Raw genomic sequence first — 14,830 nt, forward strand, 5'->3', positions numbered from 1 at the left:
TTTCTAGAGATCCCCTTTTTTTGCTATTTGCTGGATCTTGGTTGTTGGGTTGTTTTTTCTTTCGGTGTTTGTTTTCGTTTTTTTGGTTTTGGTTTTTGTGGGCTTTTCTTTGTTTGTAAGTTTGGACTGGTCTTTTATGACCTATGTCATTTTGGTTTTGCTTTTGGGTTGGTCTATTATAATAAAATCCAGCGAATTTTTCTTCAAAAAAAATAAAAAATAATATGGATAGTTTAAAATAAATTTGGGTTAACTATTTATAAATATGAGTAGATTTGGACAATATTTTAAACTCATACTTTAAGCAAAACCGAACTTGAATGTATAAAATGTATTAATATTATACTCAAGTTTAACTCAAGTTCTACATCACCCAACCTATAACCCTTGATATTCCCCATTTGTCTATTTCTTGAATTTTTGTAGCTTATTAACCATTGAATTATAAATTTTTAGGGTTAAATCAAATTTTAAGCAATGAATTTGACAATTATTTCTATATTAGAGCTTGAGATTTTTTATATGAAGGCTTAGACTTTTTTTTTGTCCAAATTAGGACATAAATTTGGCAATTGCTCCCACATTAGGACTTGAACTTTATTTTGTCCAAGTTAGTCCATAATGTTTCCTTAAAACCCATAAAGTTCATGCCTTAATGTGGTAACAATTGTCAAGTATAGGCTCCAATACAAGAACAATTGCAAAGTTCAAGGACTAACCTGGACAAAAAAAAAATTAAGCTCCAATGTGGGAAAACTTGCCTAGTTTAAGTCTTAATGTGGGAACAATTACCAAGTTTAAGGTTTAACTTAGAAAAAAAATCATGCCCCAATATGAGAATAATTGCAGTTCAAGCCCCAAATAGTGATTTAACCCTAATTTTTAAAACGAAGAAGTAACTTAATTTAATTTTTAAGGTAAACTATACTATTAATCGCTAAACTATGATGAGTTTTCGTTTTGGTCACTTAACTAAAAAAAGTTACAATTTGGTCATTAAATTATTTCAAAAGTTTTTTTTTATTTCAATCACTAAACTATTCAATAATTTTTGTTTAAGTTACTGGGCTATTAAGGTTTTTTTTTTAAGTTCCATCAACGAGCTTTAAGCGACGATTTGGCGATCAGTATGGTAGACCTATGTCAATGAATAGAAAAACATACATTAGATCCAAATTGATCTAACATTCAGGGCACGTTTGGTTCGCTGTATTGGATTAGAGGCGTATTGGATTAGAGATGTATTGGGATTAGAGGTGTATTGGATTAGAGGTGTAATAGCTAATCCACTGTTTGGTTGAATGTAATGGAATAGAGGCGTAATAGTAATCTTGTGTTTGGTTGAATGGAATAGAGGTGTAATAGCATAATGGAAAAAACTAAAATGACTAGAATACCCTTAGCATAAATTTGTTTTGGTAAATGATTATTGTTATTGTTATTTAAATTATAATAAGATTATTATTATCAATAATAAATAATTTAATCATATTTAAACATAATTATTATTAACTATATTTTAATTAAAATATATAATTTAATAAAATTCTTAATAATTAATATTCTTATATTAATTTACTGAAATCATAATATATGATACTGTAAAATATAAATTAACATAATTATTATTAAATATATTTTAATTAAAATATATAATTTAATAAAATTCTTAATAATTAATATTCTTATATTAATTTACTGAAATCATATATATGATACTGTAAAATATAAATTAACATAATTATTATTAAATATATTTTAATTAAAATATATAATTTAATGAAATTCTTAATAATTAATATTCTTATATTAATTTACTGAAATCATAATATATGATACTGTAAAATATAAATTAACATAATTATTATTAAATATATTTTAATTAAACTATATAATTTAATAAAATTCTTAATAATTAATATTCTTATATTAATTTACTCAAATCATAATATATGATACTGTAAAATATAAATTAACATAATTATTATTAAATATATTTTAATTAAAATATATAATTTAATGAAATTCTTAATAATTAATATTCTTATATTAATTTACTGAAATCATAATATATGATACTGTAAAATATAAATTAACATAATTATTATTAAATATATTTTAATTAAACTATATAATTTAATAAAATTCTTAATAATTAATATTCTTATATTAATTTACTCAAATCATAATATATGATACTGTAAAATATAAATTAACATAATTATTATTAAATATATTTTAATTAAACTATATAATTTAATAAAATTCTTAATAATTAATATTCTTATATTAATTTACTCAAATCATAATATATGATACTGTAAAATATAAATTAACATAATTATTATTAAATATATTTTAATTAAACTATATAATTTAATAAAATTCTTAATAATTAATATTCTTATATTAATTTACTCAAATCATAATATATGATACTGTAAAATATAAATTAACATAATTATTATTAAATATATAACTTGAAAATTATATTCTACATAAACATAATTAACTTATACTAAGAAAAGTTAGATGAAAATGAAATTGTACATCATAATCAATATGTTCAAAAGTTTTACAACATCAAAAAGTTTGAACATTGATATTTAATGTGAGAAAGAAATCTTCTGACCCATTCCAATCGGGCAACAGAAGGTAAACTGAAGAAAACGATCATTTGAGTTGGATGATCGGGAATTTTACTCAAAGCATCATACCGCTGATCGTCGGTTAAACCTTCAATTGACCATAAGGCTGAATATAAATTTGAAGCTTTCTCTTCCATCTTTTCTTCAGACTTCTGCTGAACTACCACATCGGAGGCAATACTCATACTGATTCTATCGCCAACGGCCTGGATTTTTTCCCCCAACAAGGTGGCAGCCTCCTCAAATGAAGCATACACATTATCACGAGCATCATATTTCTTTTTTCTCTTGTTTGAAGATGAGGAACCCCCTTGATCTCTATCTCCTCGCGGATCCATACCGGAAACATCCATGTCGTCTAAAGAGACGTCAGCTTCGCAGTCATAGAATGTGTTTCTCTCTTTATTCATATCTGTAGTACGATCATCCTCAGCATGTATTTCTTCAAGAACATCAGCAGCTGTTTGAGCGTCTTTCCCAGTCGCCCGATCTCTTGCGTATATGGCAGTAAGCTGGTTGTAGTAAGGGAAAGAACGATGTCTGAACTGAGAGGCTTCTTTGTGACTCTGAAAAAAACGAGGAAATCATATTAGTTATAAGTTTTGTAAAAAGCAAATAAATACTTGAAATACATTTTACCTTAACATAGGATTCCCAAACTGCATCTTCAGCAACAACGAGCTGCCTATGCTCGTCCCAACCAAAACTGCTGTTGTTTTGACCATTAAGCATGTCGTAGACGACTGACCATTCCCTTTTTAAGCACCTAATCCGAGATTCAATATTTGGTCTCGCCTTCAACATTGCTCCTGGTAAAGCCTTTTCTAGCATTTTCTCTAGCTCGTTCAAATAACCGGCTTTGAATCCGGTATCAGCATTAAATGTTCCTACATTGTGCAAATCCACCATGCAAGAAACCAAGGCTGCATCCTCTTCTGGAACCCATTTTCTCTTGCTTCCTCGAGAAGCTTGAGAAGAAGCACCCGTTGGTGGAACACCTGACATATTGTTCTTAAGAAAAAAAAAACAAATTAACATTATTTACTATTTTGAATATCATGAATCAAAAGGTGAACAATTTATAATATTATATCGGTAGTTCAATACTAAATTTAAATTTATAACACATGCTGAATGAAAAGATAATTAAATTACAATTCAACAAAGTTTAGTACAATACAGAATTTTAATCAAAGACCACCAAAGTTTCATAAACTAGATACATAAAATAACATCAACTTCTCAATTCAAACTCAATTTGTCCCTAAACCTAACTAATTTCTAGATGTTTGCCATTCATCGAACATTTGGTTGGCTAGTTCCATCCTCCAAGTTGCCCAAGCATCCGATGGATGAATATTTGTGATATTCGGTTCATCGTCATCCACCACATTAGTAGGTAATCCTTCTCCCACCTCCGCTTCAATGGGATCAATACTCATATGGGTTCGAATAAAATTATGGAGCAAACAACATGCAATAATAATTCTATTGTGCACCCTTACAGGATAAAACGATGGACTCCTAAGTATTCCCCATCTAAGTTTTAATAAGCCAAAGCCTCTTTCAATGACATTACGTGCTGAGACATGTTTCATATTAAAAAACTCTTGCGGAGAACTTGGCTGATAACCCTGACGCCACTTGTTCAAATGATATCGCTGTCCTCTAAATGGTGCAAGAAATCCCTCACAATTTGTGTATCCAGCATCAACTAGATAATAACAACCTATAAAATAATTTTTTTAAAAAATGATTAATTCAGCAAACAAAGTTTGATCTCAATGAATAATTCAAATTCCTCTAACTATACACTGTACCACGAGGAACTTTTAGTCCATATCTTCTACTAATGGCATCTCGAAGCACCCGTCCATCGGCAACTGAACCTTCCCAACCAGGAAGAACATAAACAAATTGCATCTCAGGTGTACAAACACCTAGCATATTTGTTGCTATGTCACCTTTTCGGGTTCGATATCTAGGTTTATCAACTGTTGGCACCCTAATCTTGATGTGGGTTCCATCAAGAGCACCTAAGCAATTCTATATCACATGATATAAAACCTTGAGTTAGAATAATCATGTCATTTTTAGTCAACTAAATGTCGTACAAGCTATATATAAACTCAGTCTAATACCTTAAACCATTTCCACCTTGTGTCAGAAGAATCGGCTGTAATTGGCTCCGGCTTTTTAAATAAGACATCTTGTAAGCGTATGACAGCATTTAAAACACTATGAAAAGCTCTGCTTACAGTTTCCCCGGACCTTCTAAAGTGATGCTTGATAACTCGATTTTTCAGGTGATGGGATATGATATGTAAAAACATTGCTACTTGCTCATCAACAAGCATGTTTCTTGACGACTTCAATCCCCCTATCGATTCTAACATCTCACATAGTTTAAAAAGGCAGTTCTATTCATCCTAACTTGTTCAATACAAGTCTCATCACTAGCATATACAAGCCTTTTCACATAATCCCGTTTTGCATAAAAATCTAAGGTATAAGACCTAATCCTTGGTCTATAAGTCTGTAGGCTAAGGCTGGCACCCATTCTAAATAAGAACCAAATCGCAATTCTACAGATTTCCAACCATAGTGTCAATGCAATACCAATTCTTCTACGCCTCTCACATAGTGCAATTAAAGGCAACGGGCCATTACTGCACCATATTAAAATTAGAACACACTATCAATGAATTGAAGTTGCAATTACACATTATCAAATAAAATAAACAATACAAATTTAGAACACACGAAGCAAAATAGTATCTACTAAATGATATCGTTTCAACTTTAATTTCATTTCTTTATCAATCACCCAAACAATAAAGAAATTATAAAGCATGTATAATTGACCTAAAATTAATTGTTGTGTATGTATAATTGACCTAAAATTAATTCTTGGTTTATTTTTATTTACCCTAAAATTAATTGTTGGTGTATGTATAATTGTTGGTGTATGTATAATTGACCTAAAATTAATTGTTGGTATATGTGTACTTCAAGTTTTAAAACTATGCTTAAACACATTAATTTATAGGTAATAAATTAAATACAATAATAATAGAGGATCGAATCTTAATTTAATTGATATCATTACCGTTATAGACAAATTTGAGAGTTATAAAAAATTTTATTTACTCTTGAAGGTCCGGGATATGCGAGGTCGGGCTTTTTAGTATATTACACATCAAGATACAGGTAGTGTATATTTAGATGAACTAATTTTATTATAATTATAATTGGGATTAGATTATGATAATCATAAATTAGTACTACAAATCTAAGGTTATATATTGAAAGGATATAACACAGGGAGGTAATAATAAAATATTATAGCTGCGTGCTTCCTTATTTTATTTATTTATTTACAATTATTTGGATTTACATATTGCAAATCATCATGTGATTTTGCAGTGAGATTTTTTAGGAGATATATAAATACCATTATATTATTTGATAATTCGACATTAGGGAAATATTTTAACTGCACAACTCTTTTAATTTTGTTAGTGCGACATTCATGTGTTTTAAAAATTTATAAAAATTATTAAAATGATATAAACTTTATTTTTTAAGAAAATATAGAAATATTTTTTTAATTTTAAAAAATTAAGTAATTATTAACATAGCGTGCATACAGACATGGATGATAGGTTAATAAAGTTAACCAAATAATGCAGTCAACAAAGACAAGAACAATCTACATTTGTATGAATTGCCATGTTTAAATCATTCATTCCTTTTATTTCTCATATGCGGATACTCTGATGAGTAATCCATATCAAAAGGCCCCCTGTTCTATATTATGAAGTGGATGATGCCCTCATGTTTTCTGAGACTTAAAAAAAAGGTTTGCACAAATATTTTAGTAACTTTACATGATATCATAGGTTTCTACATGTGTCTGTGGCTGGTTAAACTATTTGTTTCAAAGAAAAGGCAATACTCATATTGCTTAGAGTTGAAACGCAAAAAAGGGCAACTAATAAATGTATGTCCTAATTTCATCGGAGGAAATTTTGACAATGTTTCAGGACAGACATGCCTATGAAAAACAAACATAGCCAAAAATACAGCTGAATAAATGCAAATTATCAATTCTTTGTCTCAATCAATTGGGGCATGATCCAGAATTGAAAACCAATAAAGCACATATTTGAATCAACATACAGTGGCATCTATGCCAACACTACATAACCACTCAACCATCTATTGAGATATGCATGCATTATATCAGCATAGGCATTCATATTCAACGACCTAAACCCTTCTTTGAAGAGTTCATGACGCAGCAGCTTTTATTTTTATTATAATATTTTATTATTTCAGTTTATTTCACAATATTTATTTTAAGTATTAGATATATTATACATTAATATTTATTTTATTATTTCAGTTCATTTCACAATATTTTATTATTTCAGCTTTTATTATTTCAGTTTATTTCACAATATTTATTTTAAGCATATTTTGCTTATATCTAATGAAAATGCTAATCAGCCTCGAGACAATGGATTGAAAGAATAACATCATGAAAACAAATGCAAAACCAGCCTTGCAAATCAAAAGGTCTTCTGTCTTTAAAGAATTTTCCTTCTAGCTCCTCCTGAAAGGAAATAAGATAACTTTCTCACACTCCAGACTAGAAGGTAAACAGCAAGGCAATAAAATTAAGAGAAAAGCAACGTCTTAAAGATGAGTCATATAGCAATGAAGAGGCCCATAAGTGAAAGGGAGTAAAAGAGAAAAAGGGGATATTAAACATAGAAGAAAGGCATGGAATTATTTTACATGCTTTCAGTCACAAATTATATTGCTAAAAAATGCAGTAGAAAGTACAGTAATAAAGTATAAATTCAAAAGTTCCATTTATAAATGTGAAACTGAAACCGCAATGATCAAGTAATCCTTTAATAGTATGTTTCTGGTGGACTGGAAATTTACAAGGTCTAGTAGGTTTCTGGTGGCTGGTTTTGTTGGAATAACCAAACCAAACATGGTGTAAAAAAATGGAACTTCAATCCGTTTGCCATAGCTTTCATGCCCCAAAGTTCAAATTCCACAATCATCGTCGCTTTCCCTTTCAATCTGTAAGTAAATTCTCTCCCAAATTTCCCCTTTTTGATTTTTGTTTTTACCCTTAAATTAGTTTCATCAATGGCAGAAACTAACTCTTTGTCTCCAATTTCCAGAATTTGAAGCCCCCTATCACCAACCCCACACTAAGAACTCGAAAGTTAAAATCCCTATCACCAACCCACACTTATTTATATATGATTTTCCAGTAAAAATCAAAGCTAAAATTCCTAACACTATAATAAATGACATACGGTCAGAAGAAAGCTTCAAGAGTAATTAACTCACAGTAACTCCAAGAGCAGTACTTGTCGAGAACAGGTAAATGAAATCACCAATCAACTGGAGAGATGTTCGGCTGTTAATTCTCGAAACATCGATCTTTTGAATTGCGTTGAAAAGAACTACTGATGTTGCATCATTCACTACTCCTTCTCCAAACACTAGGCTGTATAATAAAGGATTTTCATCTTGATGAAGGACCTATAAGGAAGTAATCAAATCTAAAAATCTCTTTCTGTGAAATAATAAGCAAAAACGGGGGGGGGGGGAGATTTGCAAACTGACCAACCTGCAATGTACAAACTGTATCTGTTGATGAGAAAATAGTTCCTACAGCTGAAACAGAACAGCATGAAACAATGGGGCCGGAGACCTGAGACGGTGGAGTCGGGTGGAGGTGACTTCGCTCGCAGGTTCTGTTTGATGTTGGAGGGAGAGGCTGGAGGTGGATTTCTAGTTGGGAGGGCAAATTAGGGCTAAGGCTGTAAAACGGGTGTAAACTGAGGAGGAGGTAGGGATTACAAAACAGAGAATTTCGGGGATTAGGAAAGTAACGGATTAGAGGGGATTAGCAATACATTGAACCAAACGGCAGATTAGAGAGGGATTAGGTGGGGCCCACCGATTAGGGGTGTATTGGCATAGCCAATACACCCAACCAAACATGGTGTTAGAGATAGGTCCAATACATTATATAAGCCAATATATAAATTTTAATGGATTCATAAGTATTATTGTAATGGGCTTAAAAAATTATAAAAAATAAAACATTTGTGAAAACCTTAAAAATAAATTAAAAAAGTAAAAAAAAGTAAAAAGAATAATGTTTTTAATTTAGTGTTGTTAATTTGTTATTTTCTATTTCTTTAAATTTCATTGAATTAAAATAAAGAAATTTTCTTGTCATAGATTATTTTTTATGTTTTAAAATTGTTTAAATAAACATGAACAAATTTTGGTTAATTCCAATTCAACTAAAATTAATTCGGTTGATTAATAGGTTTAGAAAAAAATAGGTTTGGTTAAAGGTTTTAGAATTTTGATTAATTCGATTAATGGTAATTCGATTCAGGTGTTAACTGAACTGACCGCTTGAACAGTTGATCATAAATTTAGTCAATATGTTTAATATGATAAAATTTTAGTCATGTACTCTTCAATTTGATTATTTTAATCATTGTACTTTTTAACTTTGAAATTTCATTCCTAACCCAAACATGAACTTTTTTTTACGATAAGAGTTAAAACAATTTGGTTAAATTATGCTATTAGTCTTATGTTTTGCATAAAGTTGTAGATTTACTTAATATTTCCTAATTTGACCATTATTAGTCATTATATTTTTCGAATTTCAAAATTTTAATTTTGACGTAAACAACAACGGTTAAACTAATTGGCCGGCTTTTTTGTGGACAATATGTAAAATAGAAAGTTGACATTATATTACACATATGATAACATATTTACCAATTAAATAATTATTTAATACACAAATAAAGATATTTTTCATTTTCACAAGCGGAGTTTAACAAATCTTATAAATATATAGAAATAAAATACATGATAATCTTTTAACCCCATGTATAAACCTAAAACTATTTTATCATCAATCAATCAATGAGATTTATAAAAAAGATTTTCTCAAATACAATTTTTTTTTTACTATAAAAGATAGATGTGATGTGATGTGGTTAATCAAGCATGAGTCCTTGTCATAGAAATCGTAAGCTGAGAAGTAGCAGATTATTGTCTCTACGATTCCCATCCACATTAACGAGCAACTCGGTAGGTCACCAATATAGCATGATCATGTACAACCCATGGTCATCATCTTATCTTACACTCACATTATCATCCAATCAAACCTCCCTACCTTTCAATTAACTGCACGTGTCATAAATTCAATCGCCGAAACAAACGGTGGCGTTCGCCATGCAGTTAGCCAGTTTCTCGCTCTATTTTCGTTCGCTTTTGGGGTACTTCAAACAAATCGCCCAACGTACACAAGAAATAAACCAAATAAAATAAAAACAGCCTCAAATTCTCCGCCCATTTTCTTTTCATTTTTCACGTATAAATTTCACTCCTCCTCTGAATAAATCATTTGCGATCCCATTTCTTTGAAATAAAATTTCGTTTGTATTTTTCGCCGGTGCAAATCCAATGGCTGCGATCTTCCAAGGAGTTGGAGCTGCCGCAGCTTTGTCATCCTCACCGTCCAATTCTTTCGATTCCAAGAAATTCGTTTCCTCTCCTTGTAGACCCTTCTCCGGTTCGCTGCTCTTAGGATTTTCTTCGATTTTCTTTTATTTTCATTTCTTTCCATTTTTGTAAGTTTTTTTTTTCAATTTGATTTTGTGCAGTGAGGAAAGGAGCCAGCTTTGCAGTTGTCAGATCCGATGGAAGAGTAAATCTGAACCCTAAGGGCCGAAGGGCCCAACAATTGATTTCCAATGCAGTCGCAGTAATGATTCTCTTTCACATTTTGGATTTTGAAGTTTATTTTTATTTTTTAAATTTTGTGTTACTGATTTTATTCTTAATTTTATTTAGACCAAATCTGATAGCGCCGCTGCTTCTTCATCCTCGAAACCAGGGTATGATTCTATTTCCGATTTAGAGTTAACTTTCGAATTAGTGTTACATAGTAGTTAGTTGCTTAATATTTGTTAAACACGAGTTTTATGAAAGTGAAAGCAAGTATTTAAGTCTTCTATATCTCGTGGAAATATGAAAGATGTCGATGTTAGTACCATATAATTTGCATTAATTGGAAAATGCCTTCTACTTTGCCACCTAACAACATTCCTGTAAGATAGCGTTGAATTCTTTCCTTTTTCGTTCTTTTCTTGTCTTATTTTGGAATGTTAATGGATTTTGGTTTTCTATTCGGATTTATCCATTGCTGGCCTTTGACTGAATAAGTGAATATTGTTTTTGTTTTGTTTAATCACAATTTTGATTTTCTTATGTATGACTTTTCTAAAATAAGAGAATTATCTTCGATGCCATAGTTTTTAGCTTGCACTATGCTTCTGCTGCGTGTAGAACAACGTTTTTAACCTCCTATTATGTTGTGAGGTCCAGGCATTTGACTCCATTCACATCTTTCTAAAATCACTGGGCTTTTTCACAAATGTCAAGCATTGTTCTTTTCCGTTGCAATCATGCAACTTTTATGCCTTGTTTGGTTATCTAGCGTATTAACACAAGGAAAATCTTAATTATTACATAAGTATTAAAATAGTTTGCCATAACATAAATAATAATTAGTATAAGTTAAACTAAAAATAGAAATATGAGGAAAACTCTTGTAAAAAAGTAAGACCTCTTCAAAATAAGTAAAATAATTTCCTTCCTTCTGCTAAAAACAAGTTGTGAGTGGCTAAAAATTAGCAAGTGAAGTTAGTTTATTGCTAACTCATGTACTAAAACATATTGAGAAAATAATACTCCTACCAAGCATGGCATTAGTGCAATGATTGAGTCATCCCAGTCTGTCAACTAGATGTCATGGACATGTGTGTCAAATGTTGAATAGAAATGCCGTTGCTGGAGACCTATGTGTGTGCATCTATGTGTGCATGCTTATAAGTTTGTATGTATATATGTACTCTTTGTTTCTGTGTGTTGCTATGGAGTTATGTTGCATTGTCAAATTTTTGCATTCATACTTGTTATTATAATCATGTCTTTTGTTTTGCTTTTTTTTTATGGACAAATGTTGACACCATTTCAGTATCTATTATCAGGGATATATCTAACGAGATATATATTGTATTTCAGGCATGAGCTTTTACTTTTTGAAGCTCTGCAAGAGGGTTTGGAAGAAGAAATGGAGAGGGATCTTCGTGTATGTGTCATGGGCGAAGATGTGGGTCACTATGGAGGTTCATACAAAGTGACCAAAGGACTGGCAAAAAATTTGGGGACCTTAGGGTTCTTGACACCCCAATTGCTGAGAACTCCTTCTCTGGCATGGGAATTGGGGCTGCTATGACTGGTTTGAGACCAGTTGTTGAGGGCATGAACATGGGATTTCTCCTCCTTGCTTTTAATCAGATCTCCAACAACTGTGGTATGCTTCATTATACATCCGGTGGCCAGTTTACCATACCAATAGTCATTCGTGGGCCTGGTGGTGTTGGACGTCAACTGGGGGCTGAGCATTCTCAACGTCTTGAGTCATACTTTCAGTCAATCCCTGGAATCCAAATGGTTGCATGCTCCACCCCATACAATGCCAAGGGCTTAATGAAGGCTGCAATCAGAAGTCAGAACCCTGTTATCCTTTTTGAGCATGTTTTGCTTTACAACCTCAAGGAGAGAATCCCAGACGAGGATTATATCTGTAATCTTGAGGAAGCTGAGATGGTAAGGCCTGGAGAACATGTCACCATTCTAACCTATTCAAGGATGAGGTATCATGTAATGCAGGCGGCTAAAACATTGGTGAACAAGGGTTATGATCCTGAAGTAATTGATATTAGGTCTTTGAAACCATTTGATCTTTACACTATTGGGAACTCAGTTAAGAAAACACATCGTGTTCTTATTGTGGAGGAGTGCATGCGGACTGGTGGTATTGGTGCTAGCTTGATAGCTGCGATTACCGAGAATTTCAACGACTACTTGGATGCTCCAATTATGTGCTTATCTTCACAGGATGTGCCTACACCATATGCTGGAACTCTGGAGGAAGTGACTGTTGTTCAGCCTGCCCAGATTGTGACAGCCGTTGAGCAGCTCTGCCAGTAATTGCAAATTTGCAATAGCAGAAATATTGATGCATGGTTGAAGTTCTGTTAGTATTGTCATGTTTATTTTGAAACCATTCTCTTGCGACTTTGTTTTAGATTATATAAGTTTCACGAGTTATGTTAGTGTTATGTTTGTTGAGTTGTTCGTGGGTTTAAGGCATTTAGTTTGAAATAGGTCTGCACTCCAGTTGCTGTCACATTACTACACACTTATGAGACAAGCCAGTGTGTGTAATTCATTTGTCTAAATTTTTCTTATGAATGTGGTAGTGCAAATAATCTCATTTCTTCACATCTTTTTATTCTCTTTACTATTTTAGTGTGTGTGTGTGTGTTTTTTTTTGTAGCTTTCATTACTTTTTATTTACATTCAAACTTAATCCCATCGTAGCTGCTGTAAATTTCTGCTTTTGGACCATGCTCCAAAAGATCTTGGCTCCACTAGAAAGTACATACTAACACACTAAAATATTTGGGCGTTCACTGCCTGGCTTAATGCCATTGTAGCCCAGCTAAGGTACGTTTCAAACTACAATGAAATCCAAAACCAACATTTTTTCATTTATTACGTTAGGTTAAAATTTTCAAATCTTATATATAATATAATTATAATTTAGTTCCTAGCGTTTACCCATTTTTCACTTTGGTCTTAGTTTTTTTTTTCTATCATTTTGATTTCGATATTTTAAATTTTAAATTGCTTTTTGCCTGATGGAAAAGCTAGCTTAATTGTTAAAATTTTAGTTGTACCAACATGACAACTTATTGTCTACGTAAAATTCTAAAAAATTAATAAAAATATTTTAAAATTCAATAAAATTTGAAAAAAAATTGAGTTAACAATAAAGTTTACTTAAACAGTCTAATAGTCTAATAGAAATTAATTTGATTCAACTTTGAAATAGAATGGAAGTGATAAAATATGTCCTGCTGAACGAAGAGTAAGGTGCCAATTATAGGCTGTTTGGTCAGGCCTATTTTATAGGGCCAACAAACCAAGCTTTGGCCTTTATGACATTTGTTGGGAGCAGACGCTAACTCGCGCTTCTATTGTTGCTTCCCTTTTTGGGCCCTCAGTCGAGAGTAGTTTGTGTATGCCAAACGTAGAACCTTCCTCGATCATATAAGATGAATCGTGAATGAGATGATTGAGGAGAATTTCATGTGAATCACTGGAATTTAACACAGCACATATATTTTATAATAGCTTTCTACCATCCCTTCCCAAGACCATAAATACTCTTCGGATGGCTGCTATCGTGGCATTTCCGTAGCCCCTAAAACAGGACTTTTTTTTTTCTTTTCCGTTAGTTGAGATGGTTAGTTGTCTGGTAGAATGCATGTGACTGGGTTGAAACAAGCATGTTCAGTGGCATTCTGCTCAGCATGTGAACGCTTCATACCCTGGAAAGGGTGTTTGTAGAGGCAATATATCATGGCCCGATGAAACAGCCTAGCCTTGGGTTCACTTTGAAAGCTACCATATGTGTAGGGTAGCTGGTTTCATGCATAAGCAACCATTTCAGAGATCGACAATCTATTGCTTTCTTGATTTACTTTCAAATCTACCCATGTTGAAGACAAGAGGAATAAAATCAAATTATCTATAAGCGGTAGCAGATTTCCTAATAATGAGATAAGCCATGTTTGTATGTCCGACCCCCCCCCCCTCCCAGCTAGTGCAGGTTTCCTCCATCCAGATGGATGAAGTTGCAGTTTTCCTACTTTTTTTTTCTCTTATCTAATTTCATAAAAATTGCTGCCACCTTATCTACATATATCAGCATTAATTGAAATGTCAAAGATGATTTGATCTCGTTACTACTGATGATGGTGCTGTTTGGTTGGCTTTGATCTTCAGTCACAGATAATAGATATATGCATGTGGGCATCTGGATGCATCAACCTACACTATCCTTCCCTAATTAGTTGGGTGCCCATGCCTTCCAGGATAGGAAACAAAAGCTGATATTTACACACTTTTTCAAGTATTGAATAATATCCTTGATTTTTTTGCTATAGACTACTAGCCTCATGTAGTTTATCTCAGGT

General features: G+C 31.9%; 1 pseudogene; it reads left to right on the forward strand.

Moving 5' to 3' along the window:
• Nucleotides 1-9,990: 9,990 nt before the first annotated feature.
• LOC121217731 (pyruvate dehydrogenase E1 component subunit beta-3, chloroplastic-like) lies at nt 9,991-12,901 on the forward strand (annotated as a pseudogene).
• The last annotated feature ends 1,929 nt before the right edge of the window (nt 12,902-14,830 follow it).

This window comes from Gossypium hirsutum, chromosome D05 (genome assembly GCF_007990345.1).
Source record: "Gossypium hirsutum isolate 1008001.06 chromosome D05, Gossypium_hirsutum_v2.1, whole genome shotgun sequence".
NCBI classification, from domain to species: domain Eukaryota; kingdom Viridiplantae; phylum Streptophyta; class Magnoliopsida; order Malvales; family Malvaceae; genus Gossypium; species Gossypium hirsutum.